Here is a 15282-nt window from a genome sequence, read left to right as displayed (position 1 = left end):
ATTCATTCATGATTATATAATAAGGACATATAAATGATGTTATATGATTATTCATGTTGTTTCTCATGTTTCATATGCTTCTTCTTTCATCAATGTAAACTGTGATGATGAAGGTATGTCCTTCATGACCTTCGTCTGAAGATCGTTATATCCTAAGGGAAAAAATGCTTCGAAGGACGAAGGGCATTAACCATTAACTTATTTCTGTGTTGCCTTGTTCTTAATTCATAGTATTTGAGAACAAGTCCCCAACAATCACCGCGGTAGTGACTAGTGACCGTACTCATTTTTTAAAATTATAAATTCATACACACATTCTAAGTATTGTCGCGGGGTTCGATTTTGGTTACATGTGTATATCGAAATCTCTAAATCATACACGTGAATCGTCAAATTACAACAGTAATTCACAAGATCTATAAATAAATTCAAAACATGATTTAGAAAATAAATATTTCGGGGTTGTCTTCATCCTTGGGTTCTCGCTCATGCGCAGGGATGAACGTCGACGAGCGGGGTTCGACGGGCAGGGAACAACGCGATCGTTGGTGAGCGTTCGAGCGGAGCTTCGGCTGGGGGACGCAAATGGTGAGTACGAACTCCAGTAAGTCACGATGGCAAACTCCGGCGAACTACACTGCGAGAGCGAGGGAGGCGCGAGAAGAGAGAGCGAGCACGGGCAGGGAGAGGGAGAGGGCTCGACGTCCATTTTATAGGCGAGGGCGAGGGGAGATGAGAGGGCGGCCGGCCATGGCTTCAAGCTGTCATCAATGCCGTTCATGAAGAGAGGGATTAATGGGGAGAAGAAACGGTCGCAATGAAGTTCCATAACGTGATAGCGAAACGGACGGCGCGGGCGGCTCGGCATCTGTTCCTGGAGGCGCGTCGAGGCTCGGGTCAGGCGCTGCGCGCATGGCGCGGGGTCGGTGCAGGGGCGCCTGGCGCTGCTCGAGGTCGCGGCTCCTAGCGGGGCGCGTCGGGCGGGTATGTCCCTGGCGTGTCGGGTCGCTCTTCGGTCGGGGTGGCCGGGCGGCCTGGAAGCAGCGCGCGGGGAGGAGCTCCTGACACGGGTGGTGTGGGGCTCGGGGTCGCGGCTGGTTGCTGGCTTGCTCGGCGTCCTGGCATCCAGCGGCTCGGGATCGGGTGAAGCAGGGAGAAGAGAGGAGAGAGAGAGCCGACTGGGAGAGAGAGGAGCAGGGGGCAGCAGCTACTAGGGGGCGACTAGGTCAGGGCAGAGGCGGCGCTGCACTTCATGTTGGGCCCTAGTGGGCCGATTAGGATTAGGGTTTCGTTTTTTTGTTTTTTTTCTTTCCTAATCCCTTTTTAATTTCAAAATATAATTTTAAATAACCATAAAATTCATAACAATCAATCTAAAATTATTTATAAATAAAATAGTTATTTTTGGACTAGTACTTATTATATTATTTATTTGGATTTTTATTTAACAAGAAATGCTATTCAATATCCAAAATTAATTATCAAAAATCAAAAATCATTCCAAAGGCAAATAAATAATAAACACTTAAAAGAAAATTAATTACCATAAATATCATTAATAACCAAATGTATTATTTTTATTTAATGATTTTTATAGTGTTACAAATCTACCCCTCTTAAAAAGAATCTCGTCCTCGAGATTAAGAAAGGCTAGCACGAAAGCAAAGGAGATACATGGTTATTTGTAGGTTCTTAGTTCACGTTGAACTCTTCTAGCATCAAGGAACTTCCTTACTTCTTTGCTCTGCAATGTATACTAATCAAGCAACCTTCATCATCATACTTATAAAATGGTGGGTCTTCTGAACTATTGTTTAGGTCATGCTTGGCAGCTTTCTTCTCTAGTTGGTCTATACGCTTCTTGGGGCATTCGTGAATAATATGTCCTTCGTTTTTGCAGTTGTAGCAAGCACCTCTTGATTTGAGTTCTTTGCGAGTCAACTTTGCTTGTCCAACTGGGGATGAGGGTTGATTGGGTGTCTGTATCTTATATAACTGAGCCTGACTTGATTCTTCTGTTTGGGTATCCATGTGTTTCGTGGCTTTTGCTTGTGGTTGAGGTGGACTAATCATGTATCCAAACATTTTTCTATGCCTTTTGTTGTTCTTCATTCCATTCATCGAATATCTCTGTGACTCATTTTTCTCGTTCATAGTTGTTAAAGTAGGAATATTGTCGTTGGCATCATTTACTTAATTTCCATTGGGGTTCATCATCTAGTCAGAGGGTAAAAAAGTTAGTGAGACAGACTGCAAAAGAGGCTTGTATGACATTCAGATTAAGAGCAACATTTTGATTTCCAATATAAGATTAGTTAAGGAACAAGGATGGTTTCAGATTTCTCCTAGCTTCATCATACTTCAAGAGTTTACAGGTGTTATATTCCTTAACAAAGATCTTTTGAACTTTATAGATTTCAGAGCATGATATCCAAATCATCTTTCTGATCCAACAGTATTTCTTTGAGCACAATTTGAGAGAAAGACTTGAGCGAAACTTTAGGGCAACTAGAGTATTGCATTGTTTGCATATAGCAGATGACACCATATTTTATTCTCTTTATAAAGAGGCAAAACACAATAGTTGCGAGAGATTCTCCAATTTTATTCATATATTAGTTGGCACAATTACAAATCTTGAAAGGGGCAACACCTTGACATTTTTTTGCGACATACTCCTTCTTCTAGCTAAATGATATATTATTCTTCCTTGTCAGATGTACCAATCTTCCGGGCTGGAGGTCGGTTGTCTTCAACTACTATTCTTTCTCCACATGGGGTTTCCAAACACATGGTTCTCTCAGTATGTTGGATTACTACCTTAGTTCTTTGTAACCAATTCTTTCCAAGAATCACATCCTTTCCCATTGATTCTATCACTATAAGATCAGCTGGAAAATCTATCCCATTGATTTTAACACTTACATTTGGACATATGTAGTTTACTAACATTTTTCTTTCGGGTGCGCTGATGGTCATCCCTGATCTTAAGGGACACTTAAAGATACCATACTTTGTTGCGAACTGGGCACTGATAAAAGAATGTGTCGTATGAGGATCATACAACACAGTGGCGATGGTTGTGTGAAGGACTAGTGTTCCAAAAATTACTGCATTATCATATGGAATGGTTCCTATCACTGCATAACTTATCCTTCCTATGGACTTTTTCCGTTGTTTATTCTTTATTGACGCATGAGTTTGAGGGTGTTGTCTTTTCTTTTGGACCTTATTGATCTCCATATCCTTCTTAGGACAACTATTAACAAGATGGCCAATATCACCACAGCCAAAGCAAGCACGACTTGATAAGTTACATGGTGGAGTTGTCTTTACGTTGTTGGTAGAAGTTTCTGTGCATTTTTGTTCATATTCTATATCTGAAGACTGAGATAGCTTCAACTCTGAGGTGATCTATAGTGAACTCTTCTCAGGACAGTTACAGAAGTAATGACCTTCATGTCCACATTGATAGCAAGCTTTTCTTGAAGTTATTCTTGACTTTTTCCATGTTTCCCTTTTTGTTTCTTGGACCTGATGCGATTACGAGGCTGAAACTGTGTGCAAGTAATAGTTCATCCATCAATGTAACACTCATGTGTTTCTTCTTGGGGCTGGGCATCCTTGTGATGTTTCCTTTTTGGAATACTTTGCAATTCTTCAACTGACAGTGCATTAGGTATGAGAGAATCCGCTATTAGTTGTTCTTGAGGAGACATCTGTCTTTTTATGCCAGAAAATAAAATCTAGTTCTTCTGTTTTGTAGTTTCACTTTCGTTTGTACTGATCTGGCGACAAGGAATTCCATAGTACTTACAACAACAACATGTTCCAAGGTCACTTGTCTGTTGGTTTGGTTGTTCATCCTTTTGGGTCTTGAATGTCTGTTCATCAGCTGTTTTATTTATTGTGTTGTTTTGACTTGTCAACACACCACATTCTTTGCACTTAGTGACATCACATGTAGTTGACATTCCAAGGTCTGACATCTGTATGAGTATGGAAGAATGGAAGGGATGAAAGGGTTGAGCAAAGACAGATTATAGAGAGCAGAGAAAACCCATCTATCTAAGGTTTTACCTAGCTAACTGATGTCGTTGTGGACAAAAGTCACACAATACACCAATAATCATTTCAACGAAGCAAATCAAACATGAACACAAAGGACAATGAACTCAAGCATACCAACACAACACAATCCAATTCTACCCATTCAACCAAAACAAAAGGTCAGACAAGGTTTGGAATAAGAAAGATATTATAACATCAAGGAGTTGGGTAAGAATTATCAAGGATTAGACAAGACATATTTGTCGGTGGCCAATAGTGAAATAAGATAACCATGAACTATTAAAGTGAGGATAAATGATACAACCAAGGATATAAAGTGAGTTAAGGAGAAAGCATTATCAAGGAGAAAAGTAGAGAGGCAAAGGTTTAATATATCAAGGTAGATATTGCGCAAGGATGGCAATACAATGGCAAGAAACAAAAGTATAAGAAGTCAAGGGTTATATAGCAATATTAGGGATTAGAAAACCACTATGATATAATATCGCCATTACCGATCTAGTCGAAAATCTTAATACTAAAGAACAATCCTATCAACCTAACCAAGAAGTCAAATAATAGATCCAGGGGATCCATAACAAAACTTCTTGCGGAGTGGGGATAAGACAGAGAATAGGGCATCGTCGATAGCTTCGAAAGGGTTTCTTCTGGCAAACTTTGCTTCAAGTTCCGTAATCCTAGCTTGATCATCTTGCAATGCTTCTCATTAGAACCTTCTGATAGACAAAGAATCAGACAAGAAGAGTTGAAAATAAAAGAGACGAGTTTTGATATAAAGCAAGTTTTTATGGAGGAAAATATATCAGGCTTTGAAAGACTGACTGGGCTTTCCATTTCTAACTAATCTAGCGACCTACGGTCACATCGCTCGGATACCACTTCTATCACACCCGTTTCCAAAGGGCAGAGCCGGGTGCATAGCATATGTGTGCCAGGATCTATTTCCACACATATGTTGACGTCACAAGTGTAATATATCAAAAGAACAATGCATAAAAGCGTAAATAAAGATTATATTAATATATTACACTTCGAACAGACATAATGTTTTAACCTTTATTCATCAAAGTACAGCGAAACAAGGAGATCCATCCACAGGAAGATGACCGGGGGTATCACTAGACTAGCATCCATGGAGCTCAGCATCCTAACTTCATCTGCAAACTTCTGATCAAAATTAAGCAAGGGTGAGCTCACTTATGGTCGGGGCTCAGCAAGTGGGGGAAAAATTAATGCAAGTTTAACAAGGTGAGGCTAAGGTTGAGCAGTAAGCATTTTAGTTGGTCAACATTTTATTAACAACACCTGTCTTACTAATAAGTGTGAATCCCATGTATTCCCATTAAACAAAGGTATAAGGGTATGTCAAAAACACTTAAGTGAAACCACTTAAGCAAACCATTGGCAGATCATCGGATCTCAATTTATTTCCATCTTCAAGTTCAATTATCATGTGAGGAGTCCAGGCTGCTCACAACCGTGAGCACGGCTGATATATCAATTTTACACTCTGCAGAGGTGGCACATCTTTACACATGAGTCGTGATTCCCTTCTAGCCCGGGTTAGCTAGACACGTATTCACTTCCGAGGTGAATTGCCAGGGTCTCACTACGAGGCTTCTCCCTAGAGTCCTCATTACGCAAATGCTGGAAATGGTCAACTGCATAAGGTACACCTACCGTAACCAACTTATAGTCCAGACTACAGGGTAAAGCTTTGGGAACTATGCCCGTATCTAATCTGTCTGAGCCGGAACTATAAGCGCTTGCCAGATGCCCCCGTTCCGGTCGACCACGACCAGCACCCAACATAAGACTTCCCTAGTTATTTAGCCAAGACCAGAGCCATGATAGTTCTCATGGTAGCACTGTTTTCCCGAGTGGTCACTCCATGTTCCAATTAATATGCAATAATCTTCTTTAACCATCGGGTTAACAACAAGTCAACAATAATGTAAACTTACCATTTGGAACATTAATATCATAACATGAGTGACTGCATAAAGTTAAGTTGTAGCAATAGCATAGCTACGAAGGTCAAGTATAATACCCAGGTTTGATCAAGGAATATGGTAGAAAAGGTTAGGTGTATCCGAATAGGTAACCCATCAAATTATGCATATATATATCGAATAATAAACTTTATTAAATGTATTGTTTGGGATCAAATAGAATATGCAGAGGGAGAAGTCCACTTGCCTTGCTTATAGAAAACTTGAGGTTCTTCCACGGATAGGAATAGATCTTGATTCTTAACTACTAGATCAACCACTGAATATCACACAAACAAACAAGAAGAAACAAACACCACTCAATAACATACAACACTCACCATACGTAAAGCTAAAAGAAAGCCTAAAAGAGCGTTCACTTTTCAAAAACATTACACGCAAGGGTTATAATAAAAAGGTATTCTTTTCAAAAATGTGTGATCTATACTTTATAAAATAAGACATGAGCTTAAAAATATCTTAATTAAAATATACAAATATTAGGTTCACCAAATTAATCTCTTATAAAACGTCGTATGTGATATGTCTAAGAGTAATGGTTTATAAGACGATAAAACACGTTATAACAATATTAAATATTATTTATTTGGATTTTTACTTAACAAGATATGCTATTCGATATCCAAAATTAATTATCAAAAATAAAAAATCATTCCAAAGGCAAATAAATAACAAACACTTAAAAGAAAATTAATTACCATAAATATCATTACTAACCAAATGTATTATTTATATTTAATGATTTTTATAGTGTTACATCAATGAACATGATGAGATTATCTATGATACGATGTTTTCCATTTTGACTATGATGGTGGTACTGTGACATTTAAGGGGGCTCGAGCTGTTTCTCGAGTGCCTCTCTGTAAGGACTGGTTTGTTGGATGACCGCACGGGAAAACAGTGCAACCATGAGGGTGGAGTGGGACGCCCTTAGCTGAGTAATTAGAGGAACTGGGGAGTAGTTCGCTTCGCCGTCCTGCCGTTAATGGGGCTCGGTGTATGCGACTCGCTCTGCCAAGGTTAGTTCGCCTCTTGGGGAGGAGTGCGGTACATTTAGGAAACCTAACAGGCGGTTACAGCCCCATGAAATCTTTGTAAAGGCTACATAGTGAGACCCTGCCTATTCACCTTGGTAGTGTTTTGTCACACCCGTTTCCAAAGGGCAGAGCCGGGTGCATAGCATATGTGTGCCAGGATCTATTTCCACACATATGTTGACGTCACAAGTGTAATATATCAAAAGAACAATGCATAAAAGCGTAAATAAAGATTATATTAATATATTACACTTCGAACAGACATAATGTCTTAACCTTTATTCATCAAAGTACAGCGAAACAGGGACATTCATCCACAGGAAGATGACCGGGGGTATCACTAGACTAGCATCCATGGAGCTCAGCATCATAACTTCATCTGCAAATCTTTTTTTTCTAATATGTTTTTCTCTCCTTTAGTGAAAAAAAACTCAAACTATAAATAAACTTGTATATTCCAAAAAATAACATTTCTGTAAATAAAATACCCAATTTAAAATACATAACTTTAGCGCAAATTCCATTATTTAAAAACATAAATATTTCCATTCCACTGAAAATTAATAATTCAAACAGCGTTGTTTGCAAACGATGGATTTAGGGTGTTACAAAATCTACCCCACTTAAAAAGAATCTCGTCCTCGAGATTAAGAAAGGCTATCAAGAAAACAAAGGTGATACATGATTATTTGTAGGTTCTTGGTTCACATTGAACTCTTCCAAACTTATGGAACTTATTATTTCATGTCCTTCTTCTCAAGTCGGCCTAGATGCTTCTTGTGGCATTGGCGGATGATATGTCCTTCATTTTTGTAGTAGTAGCAAGCACTTCTTGATTTGAGTTCTTCGCGAGTCAGCTTCATTTGATAGACGATAGATGGTGGTTGATTGAGTGCCTATGTCTTAAACAGTTGTGCTCAATTTGATTCTCCTGTTTGGGTGTGGGAAGGAGACAAGGGATGAAAATACTGAGCAAAGATAGAGTATAGAGGGTAGAGAAAACCCATCTATCTAAGGTTTTACCTAGCTAACTGATGTCATTGTGGACAAAAGTCACACAATACACCAACAATCATTTCAAAGAAGCAAATCAAACATGAACACAAAGGACAATGAATTCAAGCATACCGGCACAACACAATCCAATTCTACTCATTCAGCCAAAACAAAAGGTGAGACAAGGTTTGGAATAAGAAAGATATTATAAAGTCAAGGAGTCAGGTAAGAATTATCAAGGATTTAGACAAAACATATTTGTCGGTGGCCAATAGTGAAATAACATAATCATGAACTATTAAAGTCAGGATAAATGATACAACCAAGGATATAAAGTGAGTTAGGGAGAAAGCATTATCAAGGAGTAGAGAGCCAAAGGTTTCATACATCAAGGTAGATATTGCGCAAGGGTGGCAATACAATGGCATGAAAGAAAAAAGTATAAGAATTCAATAAGGAGAAAGCATTATCAACGAGAAAAGTAGAGAGGCAAAAGTTTAATATATCAAGGTAGATATTGCCTAAGGATGGCAATACAATGGCAAGGAAACAAAAGTATAAGAAGTCAAGGGTTTTATAGCGATATTATGGATTAGAAAACCACTATAATATAATATAACATCGTCCTTACCGATCTAGTCGAAAAACTTAATAACATAAAACTATCCTATCAACATAATCAAGAAGTCAAATAATAGATCCAGGGGATCCATGACAAAACTTCTTGCGGAGTGGGGATAAGACAGAGAATAGGGCATCGTCAATATCTTTAAAAGGGTTTCTTCTGGCAAACTTCGCTTCAAGTTCCAAAATCCTAGCTTGATCATCTTGCAATGCTTCTCATCAGAACCTTCTGATAGACGAAGAATCGGACAAAAAAAGTTGAAAATAAAAGAGACGAGTCTTGATATAAAGTAAGTTTTTATCGAGGAAAATATATCAGGCTTTGAAAGACTGACTGGGCTTTCCATTTCTAACTAATCTAGCGACCTACGGTCACATTGCTTTGATACCACTTCTGTCACACCCGTTTCCAAAGGGCAGAGCCGGGTGCATAGCATATGTGTGGCAGGATCTATTTCCACACATATGTTGACGTCACAAGTGTAATATATCAAAAGAACAATGCATAAAAGCGTAAATAAAGATTATATTAATATATTACACTTCGAACAGACATAATGTCTTAACCTTTATTCATCAAAGTACAACGAAACAGGGACATTCATCCACAGGAAGATGACCGGGGGTATCACTAGACTAGCATCCATGGAGCTCAGCATCATAACTTCATCTGCAAACTTCTGATCAAAATTAAGCAAGGGTGAGCTCACTTATGGTCGGGGCTCAGCAAGTGGGGGAAAAACTAATGCAGGTATAACAAGGTAAGGCTAAGGTTGAGCAGTAATCATTTTAGTTGGTCAACATTTTATTAACAACATCTGTCTTACTAATAAGTGTGAATCCCAAGTATTCCCATTAAACAAAGGTATAAGAGTATATCAAAAACACTTAAGTGAAACCACTTAAGCAGACCATTGGCAGATCATCGGATCTCGATTTATTTACATCTTCAAGTTCAATTATCATGTGAGGAGTCCAGGCTGCTCATAACCGTGAGCACGGCTGATATATCAGTTTTACACTCTGCAGAGGTGGTACAACTTTACCCACAAGCCGTGTATCCCCTCTAGCCTGGGTCGGCCAAAACCCGTAAACACTTCCGAGGTGAGTGGCTAGGGATCCACTATGAGGCTTTCACAAAATACACTTAATACGAAGCAACCCGCTAAGGTTTCTAAAGACGATGGTGGTGGCCCCCTGGGTGAGGTACCTTAGCCAAGAATACGTCCCCATGTTAACGTGGGCTGCCAACACCTACCGCTCCCCCTCTTGCCCATATTTCAGGTAAGGTTGCGAGGCACTAAGCATATAAAGCTAGTTACCAAAGCCAGAGCCATGATAGCACTCGTGGTTGCACTGTTTTCCCGGGTGGTCACTCCATGTTCCAATTAATATGCAATAATCTTGTTTAACCATCGGGTTAACAACAATAATATAAACTTACCATTTTGGAACATTAATATCATAAGCGGGAGTGACTGCATAAAGTTAAGTTGTAGCAATAGCATAGCTACGAAGGTAAAGTATAATTCCCAGGTTTAATCAAGGAATAAGGTTGGAAAGGTTATCTAAATAGGTAACCCGTCAAGTTATGCATATATATCCAAAAGAGTAAACTTTATTAAATGTATTGTTTGGGATCAAACAGAGTATGCAGAGGGAGAAGTCCACTTGCCTTGCTTATAGAAAACTTGAGGTTCTTCCACAGAATATATCTTGATTCTCAATTACCGGATCAATCTCTAAACATCACATAACAAACAAGAAGAATAAACACCACTCAATAACATACAACATTCACCATACGTAAGCTAAAAGAAAGCTTAACGAAAAGAGCATTCGCTTTTCAAAAACGTCGCAAGTAACGTTTATAATAAGAGGGTATTCTTTTCAAAAATGTGTGATCTATACTTTAAGACACGAGCATAAAATATCTTAATTAAAATATACAATCATTAGGTTCACCAAATTAATCTTTTATAAAACATCATAAGCGATACGTCTAAGATAAAAGGTTTATAAGGTGATAAAACACGTTATAACAATATTAGACCTTTTTAACCTTTTAGAAAAGATATAAGTTATATATCTAAGGTTAATGCGTTATGAAATACATTATTAATTTTAGAAGCATTATGGAACATATCATAAATATTGTTAACCACTCACTTATGATAATTTAAGATATAAGTCTAAATAGGTTTTATGTGAAAAGGTCATTATTATTAAACACCTATTTATGGAAAGTTATGATATATGCTTTAATAAACTTTTATGTAAGAGACAATGAACAACAATTATATTTTATTTTTATTAGAAAGTACATGTCCTATATTTTATTAAGAAAGCTATATACAAAACAATATACAAACTAACATTATTATTAAAGAACATGAACACTAATTTACTTAGTTTATTCTTTAGGAAAAACTAAGTGACACATATATAAATAATATGAACTAATTTTGATTAAATAATTAAGCCTATATAACCAGTTGTAAACAAATATAAATCTAATTAACTAGGTTATGAGAGGACATAATTACTCTATTATTTATCTTTACATTTAGTTTAGAAACATAAGACCTAGATATTTAAAATGAATATTATATTCATTGGTATGTTATTAACTATTATTTTAGTTATAACGACGTGAGCACTTAATTAAGCCACTATATAATAATTAGAAAAGTCATATGACATATTACTTTTAAGTTTCTATTTAATACGACTATTCTTAAATATCTATAACGAACCTTGTTAAATATGATATCTATTAAAAAGGTCATTTTTAAATTAGAACAAACTATCTTTTATTAGTAAGAAACCTATGTTTAACAACATAACTATCAATTTCTTTATTAGAAAATCATAAGCGCCTAGTTAAGTCATTTTAACATTATTATAAATTCTACTCTTTCCTTTCTTTTCTAAATAGAATTTATACTTCTTTTCTAAATAGAATTTATACATATAACTAAAAATTGTTTATTTAATCCTTTTAACATTAATATACTAAGAATTAATTGTAAATTACTAAATGGGACTTTTAATAACATATTCATGGTTATTATGACATAGATAAATATCTTACTAATTCTAGGTACTTAAGTGCTATACTTATGAATTTATTTATCATGAATAGTAAACTATATCCTCATTTGACCGAAAATACGTGGCTTAATTCCTATTTTAATTTCTTATATCCCTGTATCAATACTAACCGATTATCGCTCCTTACACTAAAGCAAAATTAACTATAGACATTTCTAGTATGAAAATCACTAAGTTAGTGAATAGTGACCGTGTTCATTTTTAGAACTATAAAATCACACACATTTTAAAATATTGTCGCAGGGTTCGATTTTGATTACACGTATACATCGGAATCTCTAAAATCATACCCGAATCGCCAAATCGCATCATCATAATATTACAATAATAATTCACAAATTTATAAATTCAACACATGCTTTAGAAAATAAATTAATGTTTTGGGTTTGTCATCAACCTTGGGATGAACGGCGGCCTTGGATGAACGTTGATGAGGGGAGTGTTCGACGGTCAAGAGAACGACGAGGTCTGGACGGGGTTCAGGGACGTCTTCGGCGAGCAGGGGAACAAGCGCGGTCGTCGGTGGACGGCGAGATATAAACTTCGGCGCGTCACCACGGCGAACTCCGGCGAGGGCGTGCGGATGCGGACGGTCCGACAACGAGCTTCACGACGGCGATTACGTGGGCGACGAGTGGCAACGGCACAACAATACGTTGTCGCGAGTTGATCAAAGACGTGGCTCTGCGCAGTGGGCGAGCAAGGAGCGCGAGAGAGAAAGGGAGCTTGGGAGGAACAGAGGGAGATCCGTCTCCAATTTATAGAGGGAGAGGAGAGGGAGAGAGAAGGGCGCCGGAGAGAGGAAACGGTGGCTGGGTCCTTCAATCGGTCATTAATAGCGCCGGTAATGGGAGAGTTAGTGGAGAGGGAGAAACGACAGCCGTTAACGGCTCGGGTCCGGTCGCTGCTCGATGTCGCGGCGTCGGGTCGCTTGGCGGCTACGCGCGGTACAGGGGTTGCGGTGTGGGAGCTGCGCACGGTCGGGTCGCGTGGGACGTGGGCGCGGCGTCGGTCGCGGACAGAGCGGTTGGTCCTTGTGCGGCTGCTGGCGCGGGGCAGCGTGCAGGGCGCTGTGCTTCTGGCGTCGGGCTGCTCCTGGCGTGACTGGACATCGCGGTCGGTCGAGTCGGGCAGCGCGCGGGCTGCGCGGCCAGGTCGGCTGGGCATCGGACGGGGCCACGAGCGGCTCGAGGCGCTGCGCGCGGGGCACAGGAGCTCGGTCGGGGAGGGCGAGCGGCGTCCTGGCGGGGCTCCTGGGCAGGGCGAGTCGGACGTCGGGGTGGGTCCTGGCGCTGCTCGGGATGGCCGGGGCGTCGTGCGGCCGAGTTCCTGGGAGAGAGATGCGAGGGGAGAGAGAGAGAAAGCAGGGGGCGGCGCTTGGGCAGAGGAGGCAAGCGGCTAGCGGCATCCATTTTCTGAGCGCTGTGAACGGAAGAGAATCAGCTTGGTGGAGAGGAAAGGCAAAAGCGTTGGATGGGACCCACCTGTCATTGAAATGAAAGCGAGAGGAAGAAGCATGCGGGAGCCTGGGTCTATGCTCATCATGTCCCTTCGGGAGTTTTTTTAAAAGAAAAAAAATCTTTTTTTTCTAATATGTTTTTCTCTCCTTTAGAGAAAAAAACTCAAACTATAAATAAACTTGTATATTCCAAAAAAATAACATTTCTGTAAATAAAATACCCAATTTAAAATACATAACTTTAGCGCAAATTCCATTATTTAAAAACATAAATATTTCCATTCCACTGAAAATTAATAATTCAAACAGCGTTGTTTGCAAACGATGGATTTAGGGTGTTACAAAATCTACCCCACTTAAAAAGAATCTCGTCCTCGAGATTAAGAAAGGCTAGCAAGAAAACAAAGGTGATACATGATTATTTGTAGGTTCTTGGTTCACATTGAACTCTTCCAAACTTATGGAACTTATTATTTCATGTCCTTCTTCTCAAGTTGGCCTAGATGCTTCTTGTGGCATTGGCGGATGATATGTCCTTCATTTTTGTAGTAGTAGCAAGCACTTCTTGATTTGAGTTCTTCGCGAGTCAGCTTCATTTGATAGACGATAGATGGTGGTTGATTGGGTGCCTATGTCTTAAACAGTTGTGCTCAATTTGATTCTCCTGTTTGGGTGTGGGAAGGAGACAAGGGATGAAAATACTGAGCAAAGATAGAGTATAGAGGGTAGAGAAAACCCATCTATCTAAGGTTTTACCTAGCTAACTGATGTCATTGTGGACAAAAGTCACACAATACACCAACAATCATTTCAAAGAAGCAAATCAAACATGAACACAAAGGACAATGAATTCAAGCATACCGGCACAACACAATCCAATTCTACTCATTCAGCCAAAACAAAAGGTGAGACAAGGTTTGGAATAAGAAAGATATTATAAAGTCAAGGAGTCAGGTAAGAATTATCAAGGATTTAGACAAAACATATTTGTCGGTGGCCAATAGTGAAATAACATAATCATGAACTATTAAAGTCAGGATAAATGATACAACCAAGGATATAAAGTGAGTTAGGGAGAAAGCATTATCAAGGAGTAGAGAGCCAAAGGTTTCATACATCAAGGTAGATATTGCGCAAGGGTGGCAATACAATTGCATGAAAGAAAAAGTATAAGAATTCAATAAGGAGAAAGCATTATCAACGAGAAAATTAGAGAGGCAAAAGTTTAATATATCAAGGTAGATATTGCCTAAGGATGGCAATACAATGGCAAGGAAACAAAAGTATAAGAAGTCAAGGGTTTTATAGCGATATTATGGATTAAAAAACCACTATAATATAATATAACATCGTCCTTACCGATCTAGTCGAAAAACTTAATAACATAAAACTATCCTATCAACATAATCAAGAAGTCAAATAATAGATCCAGGGATCCATGACAAAACTTCTTGCGGAGTGGGGATAAGACAGAGAATAGGGCATCGTCGATATCTTTGAAAGGGTTTCTTCTGGCAAACTTCGCTTCAAGTTCCAAAATCCTAGCTTGATCATCTTGCAATGCTTCTCATCAGAACCTTCTGATAGACGAAGAATCGGATAAGAAAAGTTGAAAATAAAAGAGACGAGTCTTGATATAAAGTAAGTTTTTATCGAGGAAAATATATCAGGCTTTGAAAGACTGACTGGGCTTTCCATTTCTAACTAATCTAGCGACCTACGGTCACATTGCTTTGATACCACTTCTGTCACACCCGTTTCCAAAGGGCAGAGCCGGGTGCATAGCATATGTGTGCCAGGATCTATTTCCACACATATGTTGACGTCACAAGTGTAATATATCAAAAGAACAATGCATAAAAGCGTAAATAAAGATTATATTAATATATTACACTTCGAACAGACATAATGTCTTAACCTTTATTCATCAAAGTACAACGAAACAGGGACATTCATCCACAGGAAG

The sequence above is a fragment of the Zea mays genome, chromosome 5 (genome assembly GCF_902167145.1).
Source record: "Zea mays cultivar B73 chromosome 5, Zm-B73-REFERENCE-NAM-5.0, whole genome shotgun sequence".
In the NCBI taxonomy this organism is placed as follows: domain Eukaryota; kingdom Viridiplantae; phylum Streptophyta; class Magnoliopsida; order Poales; family Poaceae; genus Zea; species Zea mays.
This window is presented reverse-complemented; position numbering follows the sequence as displayed.